Consider the following 23,916-nt stretch of genomic DNA (forward strand, 5'->3'; position numbering starts at 1 on the left):
TCAGGTTCAATTTATACACAGATGGGCAATGTCTGGTGATCTGTGCATCATTCTCAGTAAATTCAAAAGAAAGTTAAGCATCTTCACCATGTGTGCGTTTTACACAATGTGGTGTTGCCATGATTGGCTAAAGATATTTTATCAACGAGCCGTGGTATGCTGAATGGTTTTAGCTACAACAAAGTGTGTTGAAGCACGTGTCAGATTAATGTAAAGCTCCGTATTCCCACGCGGGTGGTGGGTCCACGTCACCACTCGAGTGGGAATATAACCTGTGGTGAGCGAAGCTCACCACCCGGCCCAAAGCATGGTGAGCGCATACTGACAACCGGTAGGTCATATGTATTCCCCTTCAATGTGTTGTTCAGAACCTTCACTTCCTGAATACTTTTATGGGATCCGCTCTCCCAAGATTACTGCTGTTTTAATGAATCTAAAAAAGAAAAAAAACTTACCCCCCCCCTCCCCCCCCAAAAAAGCCTCTACTCTACATTACACTTTTAGGTAGGGAAGTATCGTGTCTGTAGATGGATAACTACAACTCACAGCCAGATAAGACAGCTATATCTTGATTAGGGGTGGTCTTCAGCATGCCGCCAGCCCGGCGCCGGGTTCCCGACCGCCGGCATGCCGACATATTCTCCCTCTTGGGGGTCCACGAACCCCCAGGAGGGAGAATAAATAGCCACTGTGACCGCAGTGTGGCGAGCGCAGCGAGCCCGCAAAAGGCTCATTAGCGCTCAGCCAGCTGTTGGTATGCCAGCGGTCAGGATCCCGGCGCCGGTATGCTGGCCCCCGGGATCCCGGCCACTCATACTACACCCCTTGACTAGATGGCTACAGTAATACTAATTCAATGGTGTTTTGGCCATAAATTAATAATAGGCAGTGATCCCATCAAAGTAACAGTCTGAGGGTAGGAACCATAAAAAACAGCCCTAGAACATTAATACTCCTCCACCAAATGTTATAGTTGGTAGTACAAAGTGTTTTCCAGGCGTTGGTCAACCTCAGACTTGACAAAGTTTAACATTGCGCATGCTTACATGAGTCTTGTGTGCATCTACTCGGTCATGAAAGCTCAACCCATGACGCTCCAAATTAATCTACTGCTGCCGACGTCGCTTTTTGTTATTGGCACATAAATAGGCTGGAACACAAATGATTTGAGTCAAGTAATAATTTTATTTTCACAAGAGAGTGCCGGCGAATAACGAGATTTATATTAAGTACTTACCGTTGTTAAATCTCTTTTCTGCGAGGTACAGTGGGCTCCAAAAGGATTAACATCGGGGTGTAGAGTAGGATCTTGATCCGAGGCACCAACAGGCTCAAAGCTTTGACTGTTCCCAAGATGCACAGCGCCACCTCCTCTATAACCCCGCCTCCGTGCACAGGAGCTCAGTTTCGTTAACCAGCCCAATGCAGTAGCAGGTACCAGAGATGACAATCGCTCGTAGCCAATTACACCACACACTCACCACGGGAGAGAGTGTCAGCGGCCATGCCATACCAACCCAAAGAAGCTGAGTGCGTCAGGGTGGGCGCCTTGAGCCCAGTGTACCTCGCAGAAAGATTTAACAACGGTAAGTTCTTACCATAAATCTCGTTTTCTGCTGTGGGGTACACTGGGCTCCACAAGGATTAACATTAGGGATATCCTAAAGCAGTTCCTTATGGGAGGAGACTCACTGTAGCGGGCACAAGAACCCGGCGTCCAAAGGAAGCATCCTGGGAGGCGGAAACATCAAAGGCATAGAACCTTATAAACGTGTTCCCTGAGGACCACGTAGCCACCTTGCACAATTGTTCAAGGGCCGCACCACGGTGGGCCGCCCAAGAAGGTCCAACCGACTCAGTAGAATGGGCTTTGATGGTAGCAGGAGCTGGACGACCAGCCTGTACATAAGCATGTGCAATCACCATTCTAATCCATCTGGCCAGAGTCTGTTTGGAAGCAGGCCAGCCACGTTTGTGAACACCAAACAGAACAAACAGAGAATCAGATTTCCTAATGGAGGATGTTCTTTTCACATAGATACGGAGAGCCCGTACCACATCCAAAGACCGCTCTTTGGAAGACAACTGAGGAGAATTAAAGGCCCGGAACCACAATCTCCTGGTTAAGGTGGAAGGAAGATACCACCTTGGGTAAATAATCCGGGCGCGTTTTAAGAACCGCCCGGTCACGGTGAAAAATTAAATGGGGGGACTTACAGGATAAGGCACCCAAGTCCGAGACCCTTCTAGCTGAAGCAATAGCCAGCAGAAATAGCACCTTAAGGGACAGCCACTTAAGGTCAGCAGAGGCAAGAGGTTCAAATGGAGACTCTTGCAATGCCTTGAGTACCACCGACAGATCCCAAGGGGCCACAGGAGGTACATAAGGAGGCTGAATCCGCAACACGCTCTGAGTGAATGTATGAACATCCGGAAGGGCAGCGATCTTTCTCTGAAACCAAACCGACAAGGCAGAAATGTGAACCTTCAGGGATTCCAGACGCAGGCCTAAGTCCAGGCCCTGTTGCAGGAAGGCCAACAGTTTGGCCATGTTAAACTTGAAAACGTCATGAATGTGAGACGCACACCAAGTAAAGTAAGCATTCCAGACCCTATGGTAAATCCAAGCAGAAGCCAGCTTACGGGCCTTCAACATAGTTTGAACGACCGCCCCAGAAAAACCCTTGGCCCTCAGGACGGAAGCCTCAAGAGCCATGCCGTCAAAGCCAGATGGACCAAGTCCTGGTAAACACAAGGGCTCTGAGCGAGGAGGTCTGGTCTCTGGAAGTAGAAGGGGACGATCTAGCGAGAGGCCCTGTAGATCGGAGAACCAGTGCCGTCTGGGCCACGCTGGAGCGAGCAGAAGTAGGTTTCCTCCTTCTTGCTTGAACTTCCGTATTACTCTGGGCAGGAGTGACACCGGAAGGAACATGTACGGCAGCCGAAAGTTCCATAGGATTGACAGAGCATCCACGAACGCTGCTTGAGGATCCCTTGTCCTTGCACCGAAGACCGGAACCTTGTGATTGTGTCGAGACGCCATCAGGTCCACATCTGGAAGGCCCCACTTGTTCACGAGAAGTTTAAACACCTTTGGATGGAGGCTCCATTCTCCAGCGTGTACGTCCTGACGACTGAGAAAGTCCGCCTCCCAGTTTAGGACCACCGGAATGAACACTGCGGATATGGCCGGCAGATGGCATTCTGCCCACTGAAGAATCCGTGATACTTCCCTCATTGCCAAGCGGCTTCGAGTGCCGCCCTGATGAGTTATGTACGCCACCGTGGTGGCGTTGTCCGATTGTACTTGAACAGGCCTGTTCTGTATTAGATGCTGGGCCATTGTCAACGCATTGAACACTGCCCGCAGTTCCAGAATATTTATCGGGAGTAGAGACCCCTCCTTGGTCCACCGACCCTGAAGAGAGTGCTGTTCCAAGACCGCGCCCAAACCTCTCAGACTGGCATCCGTCGTCAGAAGGACCCAGTTGGATATCCAGAACGGGCGGCCCCTGCTCAATCGTTGGTCCTGAAGCCACCAGCTCAGTGACAGGCGGACCTCCGGAGACAAGGAGATCAGGTGAGATCTGATCCGGTGAGGCAGACTGTCCCACTTGATCAGAATTAACTTCTGCAGAGGGCGAGAATGGAATTGAGCATATTCCACCATGTCGAAAAGCCCGACACCATGAGACCTAGTACTTGCATTGCCGAATGTATCGACACTTGCGGACGAGATAGGAAGCATCGAATCCTGTCCTGAAGCTTCAGGACTTTCTCCTAAGACAAGAACAACCGCTGGTTGTGAGTGTCCAATGACGCTCCCAGATGTAACATGCTCCGAGCAGGAACCAGGGAGGATTTCTTCCAGTAGATCAGCCACCCGTGGGCTTTCATGCACTGAACCGTCAGATCGAGATGACACAGGAGAAGTTCTGGGGAATTTGCCAGGATCAACAAATCGTCCAAGTACGGTAGGATCCTGACCCCTTGACGGCGGAGTGTAGCCGTCATGACCGCCATAACTTTGGTGAAAACTTGGGGAGCCGTTGTCAAACCAAAGGGTAACGCCCGAAATTGGCAACGAAGGTTGCCCACCGAAAACCTCAGGTACTGCTGATGAGACACTGCAATAGGAATATGCAGGTAGGCATCCTGTATGTCCAGGGAGACCATAAAGTCCCCAGGCTCCAAGGCCAGAACAATAGAGCGCAGAGTTTCCATACGAAACTTGGAGACCCGCACATGCTTGTTCAAGGACTTCAGATTGAGAATAAGCCGTGAAGAACCGTTCGGTTTCGGGACTAGAAACAGCGGTGAATAGTACCACTTGCCTCTCTGAGTTAGAGGCACCTGTACTACCGCTCCTGTGGTCAGGAGGGAATGTACCACCGAGTGCAAAGTGTTTGCATTTGCCGGGTCCAGAGGCACATCTGTCATGCAAAATTGATGAGGGGGACGATTCTTGAAGGGTACGGTGTAACCTCGAGTGACGACTTCCCTTACCCAGGTATTTGAAGTGGTCTTCAACCATTCCTGGGCAAAACCTAGAAGTCGGCCCCCCACCCTGGGATCCCCGCCCCGTCATGCGGCAGGCTTGTCAGTTTTGGAAGCAGGCTGACGGGCAACCAAGGCATGCTTCGGTCTGGGCTTGGCAGGTCTGGAAGCACAAGCTTGCTTTGGGTACGCCTGACCTTTTGCTTTACCTGGAGGACGAAAGGGCTGAGGGAAAGCACTTTTAGCCTTCTGTGCGTAAGGAGCCATACTAGGTAGGCAAGTTGTTTTAGCCGTAGCCAGATCAGCCACAATCTTATTGAGGTCTTCTCCAAAGAGAATGTATCCCTTGAAAGGAAGCACCTCCAGGGTTTTCTTGGAATCCATATCCACCGAGCAGGATCTCAAGCAAAGGATACGTCTGGCTAAGACGGACGTAGTAGCAGCCTTGGCCGCCAGCACCCCGGCATCAGAGGCCGCCTCCTTAAGGTACAGAGAAGCCGTGGTAATATATGAGAGACATTGTCGAGCATGCTCAGATGCGTTGGAAGTCAGTTCTGCCTCAAGCTCCTGAGCCCACGCCTCAACAGCTTCAGCAGCCCATGTCGCTGCAATGGTTGGCCTATGCACAGCCCCCGTTAGGGTGTAAATCGCTTTTAAACAACCATCCACACGTCTATCCGTCGGTTCCTTCAGAGAGGTGACAGGAGCAAAGGAAACTACCATGCGCACCACATGAGAATTCACAGGCGTAGGAGTTTCCCAATTCTTACTTATTATCCCAATTCTTACTCATCTCCGCAGAGAGAGGATAGCGAGCCAACAGTCTCTTATTTGGTGTGAATTTTGTCCCCGGATTTTCCCAGGATTCCTGACATATGTCAACCAGGTGTTGAGAATGAGGTAAAAGTTGTTTAACCACTTTCTTACGTTTAAACCTATCCGGTTTCTTAGAGACAGCCTCAGGATCATCAGACACCTGAAGAATGAGCCTAATTGCTTCAATCATATCCGGGACATCCACCAATGAGTTCCCTTCCCCCATCAGAAACATCTGTGTCAGTGTCTGTGGGATCAGTACAGGTTGAGTATCCCATATCCAAATATTACGAAAATAAGAATTTACTTACCGATAATTCTATTTCTCATAGTCCGTAGTGGATGCTGGGGACTCCGTAAGGACCATGGGGAATAGCGGCTCCGCAGGAGACTGGGCACATCTAAAGAAAGCTTTAGGACTAACTGGTGTGCACTGGCTCCTCCCCCTATGACCCTCCTCCAAGCCTCAGTTAGGATACTGTGCCCGGACGAGCGTACACAATAAGGAAGGATTTTGAATCCCGGGTAAGACTCATACCAGCCACACCAATCACACCGTATAACTTGTGATCTGAACCCAGTTAACAGTATGATAACAGAGGAGCCTCTGAAAAGATGGCTCCCAACAATAATAACCCGATTTTTGTAACAATAACTATGTACAAGTATTGCAGACAATCCGCACTTGGGATGGGCGCCCAGCATCCACTACGGACTATGAGAAATAGAATTATCGGTAAGTAAATTCTTATTTTCTCTAACGTCCTAAGTGGATGCTGGGGACTCCGTAAGGACCATGGGGATTATACCAAAGCTCCCAAACGGGCGGGAGAGTGCGGATGACTCTGCAGCACCGAATGAGAGAACTCCAGGTCCTCCTCAGCCAGGGTATCAAATTTGTAGAATTTAGCAAACGTGTTTGCCCCTGACCAAGTAGCTGCTCGGCAAAGTTGTAAAGCCGAGACCCCTCGGGCAGCCGCCCAAGATGAGCCCACTTTCCTTGTGGAACGGGCTTTTACAGATTTTAGCTGTGGCAGGCCTGCCACAGAATGTGCTAGCTGAATTGTACTACAAATCCAACGAGCAATAGTCTGCTTAGAAGCAGGAGCACCCAGCTTGTTGGGTGCATACAGGATAAACAGCGAGTCAGATTTCCTGACTCCAGCCGTCCTGGAAACATATTTTCAGGGCCCTGACAACATCCAGCAACTTGGATTCCTCCAAGTCCCTAGTAGCCGCAGGCACCACAATAGGTTGGTTCAGGTAAAAACGCTGGAACCACCTTAGGGAGAAACTGAGGACGAGTCCTCAATTCCGCCCTGTCCGAATGGAAAATCAGATAAGGGCTTTTACAGGATAAAGCCGCCAATTCTGACACGCGCCTGGCCCAGGCCAGGGCCAACAGCATGACCACTTTCCATGTGAGATATTTTAACTCCACAGATTTAAGTGGTTCAAACCAATGTGACTTTTGGAACCCAAACTACATTGAGATCCCAAATTGCCACTGGAGGCACAAAAGGAGGCTGTATATGCAGTACCCCTTTTACAAACGTCTAAACTTCAGGGACTGAAGCTAGTTCTTTTTTGGAAGAAAATTAACAGGGCCGAAATCTGAACCTTAATGGACCCCAATTTCAGGCCCATAGACACTCCTGTTTGCAGGAAATGTAGGAATCGACCCAGTTGAATTTCCTCCGTCGGGCCTTACTGGCCTCGCACTACGCAACATATTTTCGCCAATTGCGGTGATAATGTTTTTGCGGTTACATCCTTCCTGGCTTTAGATCAGGATATGGATGACTTCATCCGGAATGCCTTTTTTTCTTCAGGATCCGGTGTTCAACCGGCATGCCGTCAAACGCAGCCGCGGTAAGTCTTGGAACAGACAGGGTCCTTGCTGGAGCAGGTCCCTTCTTAGAGGTAGAGGCCACGGATCCTCCGTGAGCATCTCTTGAAGTTCCGGTTACCAAGTCCTTCTTGGCCAATCCGGAGCCACGAATATAGTGCTTTCTCCTCTCCATCTTATCAATCTCAGTACCTTGGGTATGAGAGGCAGAGGAGGGAACACATACACTGACTGGTACACCCACGGTGTTACCAGAGCGTCTACAACTATTGCCTGAGGGTCTCTTGACCTGGCGCAATACCTGTCGAGTTTTTTAATCATGTGGACGACTTCTGGGTGAAGTCCCCACTCTCCCGGGTGGAGGTCGTGCTGAGGAAGTCTGCTTCCCAGTTGTGCACTCCCGGAATGAATACTGTTGACAGTGCTATCACATGATTTTCCGCCCAGCGAAGAATCCCTGCAGCTTCTGCCATTGCCCTCCTGCTTCTTGTGCCACCCTGTCTGTTTACGTGGGTGACTGCCATGATGTTGTCCGACTGGATCAACACCGGCTGACCTTGAAGCAGAGGTCTTGCTAAGCTTAGAGCATTGTAAATGGCCCTTAGCTTAGGATATTTATGTGAAGTGATGTATCCAGGCTTGACCCTAAGCCCTGGATATTCCTTCCCTGTGTGACTGCTCCCCAGCCTCGCAGGCTGGCATCCGTGGTCACCAGGACCCAGTCCTGAATGCCGAATCTGCGGCCCTCTAGAAGATGAGCACTCTGCAACCACCACAAGATGGATACCCTTGTCCTTGGTGACAGGGTTATCCGCTGATGCATCTGAAAATGCGACCCGGACCATTTGTCCAGTAGGTTGCACTGGAAAGTTCTTGCGTGGAATCTAACGAATGGGATTGCTTCGTAGGAAGCCACCATTTTTACCCAGAACCCTTGTGCATTGATGCACTGAGACTTGGTTCGGTTTTAGGAGGTTCCTGACTAGCTCGGATAACTCCCTGGCTTTCTCCTCCGGGAGAAACACCTTTTTTCTGGACTGTGTCCAGGAACATCCCTAGGAAACAGAAGACAAGTCGTCGGAACCAGCTGCGATTTTGGAATATTGAGAATCCAATCGTGCTGCCGCAACACTACCTGAGATAGTGCTACACGACTTCCAACTGTTCCCTGGATCTTACCCTTATCAGGGAATCGTCCAAGTAAGGGATAACTAAAATTTCCTTCCTTCGAAGGGATATAATTTCAGCCATTACCTTGGTAAAGACCCGGGGTGCCGTGGACCATCCCTACGGCAGCGTCTGAACTGATAGTGACAGTTCTGTACCATAACCTGAGGTACCCTTGGTGAGAAGGGTAAATTTTGACATGAAGGTAAGCATCCTTGATGTCCCGAGACATCATGTAGTCCCCTTCTTCCAGGTTCGCAATCACTGCTCTGAGAGACTCAATCTTGAATTTGAACCTCTGTATGTAAGTGTTCAAAGATTTTAGATTTTAGATTTAGAATCGGTCTCACCGAGCCGTCTGGCTTCGGTACCACAATAGTGTGGAATAATACCCCGTTCCCTGTTGCAGGAGGGGTACCTTGATTATCACCTGCTAGGAATACAGCTTGTGAATGGCTTCCAAAACTGCCTCCCTGTCAGAGGGAGACGTCGGTAAAGCCGACTTTAGGAAACGGCGAGGGGGAGACGTCTCGAATTCCAATATGTACCCTTGAGATATTACCTGAAGGATCCAGGAGTCTACTTGCGAGTGAGCCCACTGCGCACTGAAATTCATTGAGAACGGGCCCCCACCGTGCCTGAGCTTGTAAGGCCCTAGCGTCATACTGAGGGCTTGGCAGAGGCGGGAAAGGGTTTCGGTTCCTGGGAACTGGCTAATCTCTTCAGCCTTTTTCCTCTCCCTCTGTCACGAGCAGAAAAGAGGAACCTTTTGTCCGCTTGCCAACAAAGGACTGCGCCTGATAATACGGCGTCTTATTTTGAGAGGCGACCTGGGGTACAAACGTGGATTTCCCAGTTGTTGCCGTGGCCACCAGGTCCCGTTTGGAATCCGCATCACCTGACCATTTTACTGGTAGAATTGGACAACGCACTTATACTTGATGCCAGTCGGCAAATATTCCGCTGTGCATCATGCATATATAGAAATGCATCTTTTAAATGCTCTATAGGCAATAATATACTATCCTTATCTAGGATATCAATATTTCCAGTCAGGGAATCCGACCATGCCAACCCAGCACTGCACCTCCAGGCTGAGGCGATTGCTGGTCGCAGTATAACACCAGTATGTGTGTGAATACATTTTTGGATACCCTCCTGCTTTCTATCAGCAGGATCCTTAAGGGCGGCCATCTCATGAGAGGGTAGAGCCCTTGTTCTTACAAGCGTGTGAGCACCTTATCCCCCCTAGGGGGTGTTTCCCAACGCACCCTAACCTCTGGCGGGAAAGGGTATACAGCCAATACTTTTTAAGAAATTATCAATTGTTATCGGGGGGAAACCCACGCATCATCACACACCTCATTTTATTTCTCAGATTCAGGAAAACTACAGGTAGTTTTTCCCTCACCGAACATAATACCCCTTTTTGGTGGTACTCGTATTATCAGAAATGTATAAAACATTTTCCATTGTCTCAAACATGTAACGTGTGGCCCTACTGGAAATCACGGTTGTCTCTTCACCGTCGACACAGGAGTCAGTATCCGTGTCGGCGTCTGTATCTGCCATCTGAGGTAACGGGCGCTTTAGAGCCCCTGACGGCCTATGAGACGTCTGGACAGGCACAAGCTGAGTAGCCGGCTGTCTCATGTCAACCACTGTTTTTTTATACAGAGCTGACACTGTCACGTAATTTTCAACAGTACATCCACTCAGGTGTCGACCCCCTAGGTGGTGACATCACTGTTACAGACACTCTGCTCCGTCTCCACATCATTTTTCTCCTCATACATGTCGACACAAACGTACCGACACACAGCACACACACAGGGAATGCTCTGATAGAGGACAGGACCCCACTAGCCCTTTGGGGAGACAGAGGGAGAGCATGCCAGCACACACCAGAGCGCTATATATATATATACAGGGATAACCTTATATAAGTGTTTTTCCCCTTATAGCTGCTGTATGTTTTAATACTGCGCCTAATTAGTGCCCCCCTCTCTTTTTTTAACCCTTTCTGTAGTGTAGTGACTGCAGGGAAGAGCCAGGGAGCTTCCCGCCAACTGAGCTGTGAGGGAAAATGGCGCCAGTGTGCTGAGATAGGCTCCGCCCCCTTTTCGGCGGCCTTATCTCCCGTTTTTCTGTATATTCTGGCAGGGGTTAAATGCATCCATATAGCCCAGGAGCTATATGTGATGTATTTTTTGCCATGTAAGGTATTTTTATCATGTTTTATTGCGTCTCAGGGCGCCCCCCCCAGCGCCCTGCACCCTCAGTGACCGGAGTATGAAGTGTGCTGAGAGCAATGGCGCACAGCTGCAGTGCTGTGCGCTACCTTATTGAAGACAGGAACGTCTTCTGCCGACGATTTTTCCGGACCTCTTCGCTCTTCTGGCTCTGTAAGGGGGCCGGCGGCGCGGCTCCGGGACCCATCCAGGCTGGGCCTGTGATCGTCCCTCTGAAGCTAATGTCCAGTAGCCAAGAAGCCCAATCCACTCTGCACGCAGGTGAGTTCGCTTCTTCTCCCCTTAGTCCCTTGATGCAGTGAGCCTGTTGCCAGCAGGTCTCACTGAAAATAACAAACCTAAACTAAAACTTTCACTAAGAAGCTCAGGAGAGCCCCTAGTGGGCACCCTTCTCGTCGGGCACAGAAATCTAACTAAGGCTTGGAGGAGGGTCATAGGGGGAGGAGCCAGTGCACACCAGTTAGTCCTAAAGCTTTCTTTAGATGTGCCCAGTCTCCTGCGGAGCCGCTATTCCCCATGGTCCTTACGGAGTCCCCAGCATCCACTTAGGACGTTAGAGAAATACGGAATATTCCGAAATACTGACTTTTTTGAGTGAGATAGTGAAACCTTTGTTTTTGATGGCTCAATGTACACAAACTTTGTTTAATACTAAAAGTTATTAAAAATATTGTATTAAATGACCTTCAGGTTGTGTGTATAAGGTGTATATGAAACATGAATTGTGTGAATGTACACACACTTTTGTTTAATGCACAAAGTTATAAAAAATATTGGCTAAAATTACCTTCAGGCTGTGTGTATAAGGTGTATATGAAACATAAATGCGTTGTGTGTGTAGATTTATGTCCCATCACCATGATATCTCATTATGGTATGCAATAATTCCAAAATACGAAAAAATCCGATATCCAAAATTACTCTGGTCCCAAGCATTTTGGATAAGGAATACTCAACCTGTATATGCACCATCCTCCTCAGAGGACGTGTCTGGGATAGCAGTGGATTGGGAGGAGGTAATGGCCCGTTTAGAAGAGTGAAACTTAGATTTAACCAATAACCGGTTCAAATGCTGTAACTGAGTGGAGATTTGATCTGCCCATGGCGGATTAATAGCAGGTACCATAAACTGCTGCAGTGGCACAGGTGGTCCCGCAGGGGGCACCAAATTAGTTGCAAGCGTGTTTAACATTGTGGAAAAGGTAGCCCAAGGTGGGTCCTGTGATGCCCCCGGTGCTACAGACCCACTGGGAGGTAAGGAACCCCCTGAACCTGAACTCTCAGCTGCCATATTTTCCTCCAACTTGTCTGTGAAATCACCACAACGCAATGTGGGAGAAGCCCCAGCTCCGTTGCCACGTGTAGCCGACATATTAATGTGCACAATATCGGGCAACCTGGTACAAGTCTTAGCAGCGATATACCTAGCAAGAACCCCCAGTGAAGGCTATGAGAGCACAAACCGGGAGTCCTAGAGATATATAGAGTGATTATAGATCACAAGTAAAAATACACAGTAAGTATACCTTGTGAAACAAATCCTATATTATACAGAAAAACCTGATATACTTAGCCCCTTCAGGTACAGTACTATAGGAGTAGCACGCTGAATGAAATACCCCAATAAGGCAGCCACGCAGCAACTACATGCACACACATGTACATATATATATATATATATATATATATATAGTTTGCAAGTTGGTTCGGCACTCCCATACAAAAGTTCAGCTGCCTGCGTGCCCTTGTATAATTTATATAGAATCCAAGTGTTTTCTGCATACAGCAGAACACAAAACACGGCACTGCAGGATCTGGTTCAGCAATCAATATTTACTCCTTCAACGTTTCGGGGACTCGCACCCCATCTTCAGGAAGGTACAACAAACCCTTTGTTGTACCTTCCTGAAGACGAGTGCGAGTCCCCGAAACGTTGAAGGAGTAAATATTGATTGCTGAACCAGATCCTGCAGTGCCGTGTTTTGTGTTCTGCTGTATGCAGAAAACACTTGTATTCTATATATATATATATATATATATATATATATCTATATATATACACACACACATACATATATATATATATATATATATATATATATATATACACATACACATACACAGGTAGTCCGCAGCACACGGTCAATAACCAAGGCAAATACACCAGATATACTGCAACGTTTCGATATTTTAATATATCGTCATCAGGCACAATAAAACATACAAACAAACAACTAACCTTATATCCCCTAAGCACCCACATGGCGAGGGCTGCCTCCGGAAACAGGGGGACGGCACCAATAAATGACGTCATCACCACCCGTCCGTTGCTAAGACCACAAGCCAAAATAAACCATTAAAAACAAACAGTAAAAAAGAACATCGGCAGGGGGTAAATGCAAGAACAGCATATAGAACATAATATGTTACATTTAGAAACATAGGGGTATATGCAATTAGCGGCGAATCGCGGCAATTTTTCGGCCGTTTTTTAATTCGACACAATTCGACCGTCGAATTCCGGCAAGCGGGTGCCGAAATTCAACATATTCAATAAAAAACGGATTCGACAGTCCCGCTGTCGAAAAACGGCCGATTTGACGGATTTTGATCCGATTTTTAAAAAACGGGAAACAAACTGTAAAAATCCCGGGGAAAAATTGCGTGGGGTCCCCCTCCAAAGCATAACCAGCCAAGGGCTCTTCGAGCCGGTCCTGGTTCTAAAAATCCGGGGGGAAAACTGACAGGGGATCCCCCGTATTTTTAAAACCAGCACCGGGCTCTGCGCCTGGTGCTGGTGCAAAAAATACGGGGAACAAAAAGTGTAGGGGTCCCCCGTATTTTTTACACCAGCATCGGGCTCCACTAGCTGGACACATAATGCCACAGCCGGGGGTCACTTTTATACAGCGCCCTGCGGCCGTGGCATTAAATATCCAACTAGTCACCCCTGGCCGGGGTACCCTGGGGAAGTGGGGACCCCTTCAATCAAGGGGTCCCCCCCAGCCCCCCAAGGGCCAGGGGTGAAGCCCGAGGCTGTCCCCCCCATCCAAGGGCTGCGGATGGGGGGCTGATAGCCTTGAGAAAAGTGTAAGAATATTGTTTTTTCCAGTAGTACTACAAGTCCCAGCAAGCCTCACCCGCAAGCTGGTACTTGGAGAACCACAAGTACCAGCATACGGGATAAAAACGTGCCCGCTGGTACCTGTAGTTCTACTGGGAAAAAAATACCCAAATAAAAACAGGACACGCATACCGTGATAGTAAAACTTTATTACACACATGTCGACACATACATACTTACCTATGTTCACACGCCGACCTCTGTCCACTTGTCCAAGTAGAATCCACGTGTACCTGTGAATAAAATTATACTCACCTCAATCCAGTGTCCAGATTATAATCCACATACTTGGCAAAAAAACAACAACCAACACCCGGACCAAACGGACTGAAAGGAACGGACTGAAAGGGGTCCCATGTTTACACATGGGACCCCTTTCCACGAATGCCGGGACCCCACGTGACTGCTGTCACAGAAGGTCCCTTCAGCCAATCAGGAAGCGCTACTTCGTGGCACTCACCTGATTGGCTGTATGCGCGTCTGCTGTCAGACAGCGCATCGCACAGCTCCCTCCATTAGTTTCAATGGTGGGAACTTTGCCGTCAGCGGTGGGGTTACCCGCGGTCAGCCGCTGACCGCGGGTGACTTCACCGCTGACGCAAAGTTCACACCATTGTATATAATGGAGAGGCTTTGCGATGCGCTGTCTGACAGCTCAGACGCGCATAGCCAATCAGCAGAGTGCCAGGACGTTGCGCTCGCTGATTGGCTGAAGAGACCTTTCTGTGACAGCAGTCACGGGGGGGTCTCTGCATTCGGGGAAAGGGGTCCCATGTGTAAACATGGGACCCCTTTCAGTCCGTGTGGTTCGGGTGTTCGTTTTGTTTTTTTGCCAAGTACGTGGATTATAATCTGGACACTGGATCAGGTGAGTATAATTTTATTCACAGGTACACGTGGATTCTACTTGGACAAGTGGACAGAGGTCGGCGTGTGAACATAGGTAAGTATGTATGTGTCGACATGTGTGTAATAAAGTTTTACTATCACGGTGTGCGTGTCCTGTTTTTATTTGGGTATTTTTTTCCCAGTAGAACTACAGGTACCAGCAGGCCCGTTTTTCTCCCGGATGCTGGTACTTGTGGTTCTCCAAGTACCAGCTTGCGGGTGAGGCTTGCTGGGACTTGTAGTACTACTGGAAAAAAACACTATTCTTACACTTTTCTCAAGGCTATCAGCCCCCCATCCGCAGCCCTTGGATGGGGGGGACAGCCTCGGGCTTCACCCCTGGCCCTTGGGTGGCTGGGGGGGGGACCCCTTGATTGAAGGGGTCCCCACTCCCCCAGGGTACCCCGGCCAGGGGTGACTAGTTGGATATTTAATGCCATGGCCGCAGGGCGCTGTATAAAAGTGACCCCCGGCTGTGGCATTATCTGTCCAGCTAGTGGAGCCCGATGCTGGTGTAAAAAATACGGGGGACCCCTACTCTTTTTGTCCCCCGTATTTTTTGCACCAGGCGCAGGGCCCGGTGCTGGTTTTAAAAATACGGGGGATCCCGTCAGTTTTCCCCCCGGATTTTTAGAACCAGGACCGGCTCGAAGAGCCCGAGGCTGGTTATGCTTAGGAGGGGGGACCCCACGCCATTTTTTTTTCGGGTTTTTACCATTCCATTTAAAAAATAAAAAAAATATATATTTTTAAAAATATATAAATAATACTTGTGCCTCCAAAATAGACAAACCAAGTACCTAATCCCTTCTAATATAAATAGATATGCTATTACCAATAAAATAAACACCAAAAAAAACATGTTTTAAAAATTTTTTATTAGATTCCGGCACCAAAGTGTGGCGGATTGAAAATGACGAATTTACTGTCTAAAAGCACTGTTGTCGAATTTCCAAACTTCAATTGAATATACTTTTGGCGAATTGCCGCATTTGTACCATTGCAGAAATGTCAAATTTGACAAATGTCGAATTTCAAAAAGTCGAATTTTGAAAGTCCGTTTTTTTGACGGAAAGTACTGAATTGCATTGTCAAATATTTTTTTGGGCCGAAAAAATCATGTTTTTCGACAATTTCGGAAATTCGACCGCAATTGCATATACCCCATAGTATTTATGTAAACTACAGAAGATACAGAAAGCACCACAACAAATAACAATTGTAACGTTTAAATACATGCAGAGACACCAGAATACTCATTCAAGCCTCTGGGTGATAAAGTTTGTAAGCAGTGAATCCATCGTGCTTCACATTTCAGCAATTTGGATGCACGATCACCCCTCCTCAAATTGATCGGTACATGAGCAATGATCATGTATCGTAATGTTGCCAAGCTGTGCCCCACCTGCATAAAGTGACGGGCCACAGGTTGGTCACTCTGTTTGGTGGAAATGGCCTGCCTAATAGCATACCGATGCGTGGCCATGCGCTCTCTTAAAGTGCGCTCAGTTTTCCCTACATTACTGAGTCCGCAAGGACATGTAATAAGATATACAATGTAACGTGGGGTCGAATGTGGCCCCTAGCTACGCTAATGCGTACATGTTTGAGGTTGAGCATGCTGTATTTCATTCTAAACCAGAGATCTCTAGACATATCATACATTATAGCTGATATATAGATGACTTGTTCATCATATGGACCGGCTCGCGGGTAGATTTTGAAATTGTCATTTCTATGCATAATGAATCTAAACATCCCATTCAATTTACGTATGACATTGATGAGACTACTATACACTTTTTAGATGTTCAGATTACCCTACAGGATGATACATTAATTACTTCCATATATCAGAAGCCCAGCGATAGGAATTCTATTCTCCACGCTGGAAGTTTTCACCCCAAACCTCTTAAATATGGTCTTCCATATTCTCAATTTATTCGGGCTTGCCGCATTTGTAGCAATCGAGAGACAGCCATTGCGAACATAGACAAACAGATAATGGATTTTCTGCAGAGGTGGTATGAATTATGTCATCTCAAGAAAGCCAAAGACAGGACATTGAGTATTCCTCGTTACAAATTGTTACAATCCAGGAAGAAGGAACCTGCCGATTCAGTCATGCCCTGGGTTAATCATTATAATCCATTCAGTGGTACTATAGGTCACATTAGTAAAAAAAAACTGTGGCCAATAGTACAATCGGATCAAACTCTTAATTTAGCCCAAACCAGAGTCATGAGTTGTTATACTCGTGGACGCAATATTAGAGACATGGTGATGCGCACTGATATCACCGGCATGGATCAGATACAAACCGCTCAAGATAATTTTCTAAAACGAAGGAATGGTTGTTATCGCTGTCTGGATTGCACCACCTGTCGCTCCTTGGTTGCGGGTGACAGTTTCTGCCATCCCTACAGCGGTAAGAAATTCTTTATTAAACACCGGGTTACGTGTACTACACGTTACATTGTATATCTTATTACATGTCCTTGCGGACTCAGTTATGTAGGGAAAACTGAGCGCACTTTAAGAGAGCGCATGGCCACGCATCGGTATGCTATTAGGCAGGCCATTTCCACCAAACAGAGTGACCAACCTGTGGCCCGTCACTTTATGCAGGCGGGGCACAGCTTGGCAACATTACGATACATGATCATTGATCATGTACCGATCAATTTGAGGAGGGGTGATCGTGCATCCAAATTGCTGAAATGTGAAGTGCGATGGATTCACTGCTTACAAACTTTATCACCCAGAGGCTTGAATGAGTATTCTGGTGTCTCTGCATGTATTTAAACGTTACAATTGTTATTTGTTGTGGTGCTTTCTGTATCTTCTGTAGTTTACATAAATACTATGTTTCTAAATGTAACATATTATGTTCTATATGCTGTTCTTGCATTTACCCCCTGCCGATGTTCTATTTTACCGTTTGTTTTTAATGGTTTATTTTGGCTTGTGGTCTTAGCAACGGACGGGTGGTGATGACGTCATTTATTGGTGCCGTCCCCCTGTTTCCGGAGGCAGCCCTCGCCATGTGGGTGCTAGGGGATATAAGGTTAGTTGTTTGTTTGTATGTTTTATTGTGCCTGATGACGATATATTAAAATATCAAAACGTTGCAGTATATCTGCTGTATTTGCCTTGGTTATTGACCGTGTGCTGCGGACTACCTGTGTATGTATATTGGATTTTCGGCCGAAAACTCCTACCGCAGGCACCGGGACTATCATTTATTTCACCGGGAGTGCTCTCCCTTCAGCTGTGTGTGTGTATGTATATATATATATATATATATATATATATATATAGTCACAAGCGTACCATGCAGAAGTTATGTACCATAAAACTGCACTAGACTAGCTATACAAAGTAATACTCAGTATGGCTATATGTGTCAACAATAGATATGACAAAGCACAGTAGATACTGGATGTCTATCACAGGGTGTTGTACCACACAACCCTGAATGTATGCACTCTTTCTTAACTAACACTGTCCCAGTGAAAGGTAGAATACTTAAGTGTCCTGTAAGAAGCACAGCGCTGGCGATCAGGCGGCTTTACAGAGGAGGATTTGCCCCAGCATTCCCAGGAACAGCTCAGCTCTGTCTCTGATGGCTGCTGACAGGGAATGAGGGAGAGAGATGCAGCTCCAGGGCAGGAACATTTGCAGAAATGGCGTCCTGGGGCTGGGGGAGGGGCCACAGGTTAGACCTGCTCCCCCTGCTGGCATCCCCACCGGGCGCTGTGGGCCTGAAAAATGGGGTTATTTATAGTAAAAAAAAAAACCAGACCTGTGCCCTGATATTGTCCCTGGTGGCGCGGCTAACCAATAACAGTGTCCACGCCAACGCGCGCTCGGCCCGCCTTCCACGGCCGCGCTGGATCACGGTAAAGTGTGGCCAAAGAGATCCCTTACCTCCCCCTTTCCTGCGGCCCCGCGATCCGGGAGGACAGCGGTGTGTGTGACTGACGCTGGAAGGAACCGAAGCCTCCGCTGCAGTGACCCGGCAACCAGGGCGCGGGAGTATACAGCGCCGCTGGGGGTGACGGAGCAACAGTCAGAAAAGTCCATGAGACTTTACACGCTGCAGCCCTGAAGTCTTGTTAGAAGAATCTTCTCTGTCTTTTCTTCAAAAAAGCTATCAATAGACTGCCAAAGGCAGCCCTCCTGTTAAGTGCCTGCTTACTGCATGGCACCAACTTACAAACTGAGGGGCAGATTTATTAAGCCTGGTGAAGTGATAAAGTGGAAGGTGATAACGCATCAGCCAGTCAGCTCCTAACTGTCATTTTTCAAACCCAGCCTGTAACATGGAAGTTAGGAGCTGATTGGTTGGTGCGTTATCACCTTCCACTTTATCACTTCACTAGGCTTAATAAATCTGCCCCTGAGCTCCTGTGCACGGAGGCGGGGTTATAGAGGAGGCGGCGCTGTGCATCTTGGGAACAGTCAAAAGAGGCATGCCCGCCTGGGCGCACCTAGTCACTGTGAACGTCTCAGTCTGTAAGGGAGCGTCTCTGTGCACTCCCGGCGTGACTAGGCAGACAGATTGCCTAGTCATGCCGGGAGTGCACGCCTGCGCCTCAGTAAGGGGAGATGACCGACGCTCCATCTGTACCGGCCGTACTGTGTAAAAGGGACCTCTGCCTAACGTAATGTGTAAAAGGGAGCTCAGTGGCACGCCCCTTACCCATGAAGCCACGCCCCTATATTTTTGACACGTGTATATATATATTTTTTTGGAGTGGGGTGGGGTACGGTGACATTTTAGCACTGTGTGCAAGAAACCGCTACTTACGGCACTGCCCAAAATTACCCCTATTCCCAACCAGAGGATAAAGCATCAAAAATATTTTGTTCTCTTTAAAGCAAATTTTCCCAAACTCTGCCTTCAAAGCAGTGTAATGGTCGAGGGGCCTAATTCAGATCCGATTGCAGCAGCAAATTTGTTAGCTAATAGACAAAACAATGTGCACTGCAAGGGGGGACAGATATAACGTAGAGAGAGTTATAGGCCCTACACACTGGCCGATTTTCTGAAAGATATGAACGATCTCGTTCATAAATGAACGAGAACTCGTTCATATCTTTCAGTGTGGAGACTCCAGCGATGAACGATGCGCGTCCCCGCGCTCGTTCATCGCTGGTCTCCCGTCGGCTGTGCATGCAGGCCAATATGGACGATCTCGTCCATATTTGCCTGCACTTCAATGCAGCCGCGTGACGGGGGGAGTGAAGAAACTTCACTCCCCCCGTCACTGCCCCCCCGCCGCCGGGTCGCTCGTCGGGTCGCTCGTATCGGACGTCGGGCACCTCGGCGGCGCATCGGGAAATGTGTAGGGCCCTTTAGATTTGGGTGGGTTATGTTCAAACTGAAATCTAAATTGCAGTGTAAAACTAAAGCAGTCAGTATTTACCTGCACAGAAACAAAATAACCCACCCAAATCTAATTCTCTCTGCACATGTTATATCTGCCCCACCTGCAGTGCACATGGTTTTGCCCATTAACAAATTTTCTGCTGCAATCAGGTCTGAATTAGGCCCCAGGTTTCAAGGAACCTGGATTGCTTGGCAGCCACTGCTTTAAAGCGATTTAGTATATCTAGCTGAACAAGTGCCAATCCCTTGTTAAGCTGGGTACACACTGGTCGATATATCGGCCATTGTACTGAACTACCAATATAATCGCTGGAACTTCGGATAGTGTGTACCAGCAATATGTCTGAACGCAGTCATTCACAGACATACCGTGTTGGCCCTGCTGCACACACAATGACCAATATATCTACTTTACAAATATATTGGTGCATCGTTGCGTTTGTCAGCCGACTGCCAGCACATATTCTACAGAGGCCACCAGTGATTGACAGCTCAGCTGGGCTGGGGCATGTAAATGCCCTCCCAGTTTGACACATCAGTTACAACAGATCATGCAGTATATACGCACAACATTCTGGCCGATCCGCCTACAGATATATCAGATCAATTGCATACCTCCCAACATGACCCTCTCCAGGAGGGACAGAATACTCTGCTCCTGCACTTCTCTCTTAATTTACACCTGTGCTGAAACACCTTTCTTATCCAGTAACCTGTTCAACACAGGTGATGGCAATCATAAATTAAGAGAGAAGTGCAGGAGCAGAGTATTCTGTCCCTCCTGGAGAGGGTCATGTTGGGAGGTATGCAATTGAACTGCACAAATATCTATCAGTGTGTGCCCAGCAGGTGGTCTTCCGGTTGCCGGCAGCAGAGCTCCCGGCGACCACCATACCAGCGCCGGAATCCCGACTGCCAGCATACAGACATCTTTTCTTCCTCTTGGGGGTCCACAACTCCCCTGGAAGGAGAATAGATAGCGCCGGGACCCCAACCGCCGGCAAACCATACTACACCCGCGGCCAGCATTAGCAGCAGATACTACAAGGAATGACACTCTGGTCTGCATAAACAGATACTGTGACCTGTAGCCTGTGACACAGTACCAGTCCCCCCCCCATTACTGACTTCACTACAAGCGCCAACCTGCCCCCTATGTAGCCAGGAAAGGGCTGTACTACAGCAGTAGCCTGAGTCAGCGGGCGGCAAGTGGTGACTGAGCCCCGGCACTAAGCAGGAGACAGCGGAGACACTGTGCTATCCCTTTTACGGGTTTGCAAACCGAGATCTGAGCAGCAGAAACGGTGCGCGGGGTAAGAGCACCGCTAGCATACGGCGATACTCAAGCGCGCAGTCTGCCAGGCGTCTTATCGGCCCTATAGTATTAAATACCTCGGCTGGTCACGTGTTCCTTCCTGTGTCAGATGCCGATCGCTGTCTTCCCGCGCGCCCCGTGCAATGACGTCACGCGTCACCTCCATAGCAACGGAGACGCTGTCAGCGGACGCACAACACTGACGTCAGCAGGCTCTCTCTGGTTGATGCTCTGCCTATGTTGGAGCAAATGCAGCAGAACTACGGGACTGCAGTGCAGGCGTGTTACAGCTCAGAGCGTGTGCTTGGTATCCTGCAGACGTTCTTTCCAGAAAGTATTTCTATTATTCACAGGGTGTGCACTGTATATGTATGTGTATTATATATACATACCTCCCAACACGACCCTCTCCAGGAGGGACGCAATGCTCTGCTTCTGGACTTTTCTCTTAATTTATGATTGCAGGCTCCTGTGTTGAACAGATTAATCGATAAGAAAAGTGTTTCAGCACAGGTGATGGCAATCATACATTAAGAAGGAAGTCCAGGAGTAGAGCATTCTGTCCCGCCTGGAAAGGGTCATGTTGGGAGGTAAATCTATGTGTGTGTGTGTGTGTGTGTGTGTGTGTGTGTGTGTGTGTGTATACACACACACACACACACACACACTGCTCACAAAAATAAAGGGAACACTTAAACAACACAATGTAACTCCAAGTCAATCACACTTCTGTGAAATCAAACTGTCCACTTAGGAGGCAACACTGATTGACAATCAATTTCACATGCTGTTGTGCAAATGGAATAGACAACAGGTGGAAATTATAGGCAATTAGCAAGACACCCCCAATAAAGGAGTTGATCTGCAGGTGGTGACCACAGACCACTTCTCAGCTCCTATGCTTTCTGGCTGATGTTTTGGTCACTTTTGAAAGCTGGTGGTGCTTTCACTCTAGTGGTAGCATGAGATGGAGTCTACAACCCACACAAGTGGCTCAAGTAGTGCAGCTCATCCAGGATGGCACATCAATGCGAGCTGTGGCAAGAAGGTTTGCTGTGTCTGTCAGCGTAGTGTCCAGAGCATGGAGGCGCTACCAGGAGACAGGCCAGTACATCAGGAGACGTGGAGGAGGCCGTAGGAGGGCAACAATCCAGCAGCAGGACCGCTACCTCCGTCTTTGTGCAAGGAGGAATGGGAGGAGCCCTGCAAAATGACCTCCAGCAAGCCACAAATGTGCATGTGTCTACTCAAACGATCAGAAACGGACTCCATGAGGGTGGTATGAGGGCCCGACGTCCACAGGTGGGGGTTGTGCTTACAGCCCAACACCGTGCAGGACGTTTGGCATTTGTCAGAGAACACTAAGATTGGCAAATTCGCCACTGGCGCCTTGTGCTCTTCACAGATAAAAGCAGGTTCTCATTGAGCACATGTGACAGAGTCTGGAGACGCCAAGGAGAACGTTCTGCTGCCTGCAGCATCCTCCATCATGACCGGTTTGGCAGTGGGTCAGTAATGGTGTGGGGTGGCATTTCTTTGGGGGGCCGCACAGCCCTCCATGTGCTCGTCAGTGGTAGCCTGACTGCCATTAGGTACCGAGATGAGATCCTCAGACCCCTTGTGAGACCATATGCTGGTGCGGTTGGCCCTGGGTTCCTCCTAATGCAAGACAATGCTAGACCTCATGTGGCTGGAGTGTGTCAGCAGTTCCTGGAAGACGAAGGCATTGATGCTATGGACTGGCCCGCCCGTTCCCCATATATATATATATATATATATATATATATTCACAAGATATGTTAGCACTCGGTGTAGCAGTCACATGCAAGTTACTTAGAATAGAATACAGTAGGTAGCTATTCATAGGTCAATGTGCTGTGGCACTGTGTATTATCAAGGCAGCAACTGGGCCATTGCACCACCACTCCCACACTGCGTTCTTTACACTGTGGCATATCACAGTCTTCCCATTTTTTGCCTGAAATTAATTATTAAAATCTCAGAAACATACTCTTGCTGCATCTACATAGATGCTGTGAATTCCTGACCTTACTTAGGGGCATATTTATCCAGGAATGTTGGTGGGATATCCCCTGAAACCACCAGTTTTCAGGGGTACCTGCAAATATTAAGGATTTCATGAATGTATGTATGGGTAGGCTTACCATGCTATCCCTTTATATCCGGACACTAATGAATTACACAGGTTCTGTGGCTGGCTGACTTCAAGCTGCTTTTCACATGGTTTTAATCAGTCACAGAACCTGTGTGATTAATGAGCGTCCCAGTTTAAAGGGATGGAACGGTAAGCAGGGACGGTGCTAGGGTGTTCAGTGCCCCCTTGCAAACTCTAAATTTGCGTCCTCCCATACTTTACAAAGGGTCAGCACGTGCTGCCGGGAGAAGAGGTGTGGTCTCACAAGGAAAGGGCATGGCCACACAACAGTACCCCCATTTCAAATTATGCCACACAGTAGCACAATCTTATTCACATTACACTGCACGCAGTAGTGCCACTTATACAAATATTGCCCACAGTAGTAGTGCCGCTTTTACACATAATGCCCCCAGTAGTAGCGCCGCTTTTACATATAATACCCACAGTAATTGCGC

At 48.2% G+C, this 23,916-nt stretch overlaps 1 protein-coding gene across 5 annotated transcripts in view; it reads right to left on the bottom strand.

Annotated features, from left to right (window-relative positions):
• The window catches only part of CDIN1 (CDAN1 interacting nuclease 1), a 501,029-nt gene extending 479,504 nt beyond the window's left edge, over positions 1-21,525 (bottom strand). For 2 of the 5 annotated variants that reach the window (XM_063948054.1, XM_063948052.1), the window contains exon 1: positions 21,381-21,518. The gene's annotated coding sequence lies outside the window, so the exon portion shown is untranslated. Of the gene's footprint in view, positions 1-21,380 lie in introns of all 5 variants that reach the window. The other 3 variants (XM_063948053.1, XM_063948056.1, XM_063948055.1) reach the window with 3 other exon arrangements.
• Between the last annotated feature and the right edge of the window lie 2,391 nt (positions 21,526-23,916).

This window comes from Pseudophryne corroboree, chromosome 12, assembly GCF_028390025.1.
Source record: "Pseudophryne corroboree isolate aPseCor3 chromosome 12, aPseCor3.hap2, whole genome shotgun sequence".
NCBI classification, from domain to species: domain Eukaryota; kingdom Metazoa; phylum Chordata; class Amphibia; order Anura; family Myobatrachidae; genus Pseudophryne; species Pseudophryne corroboree.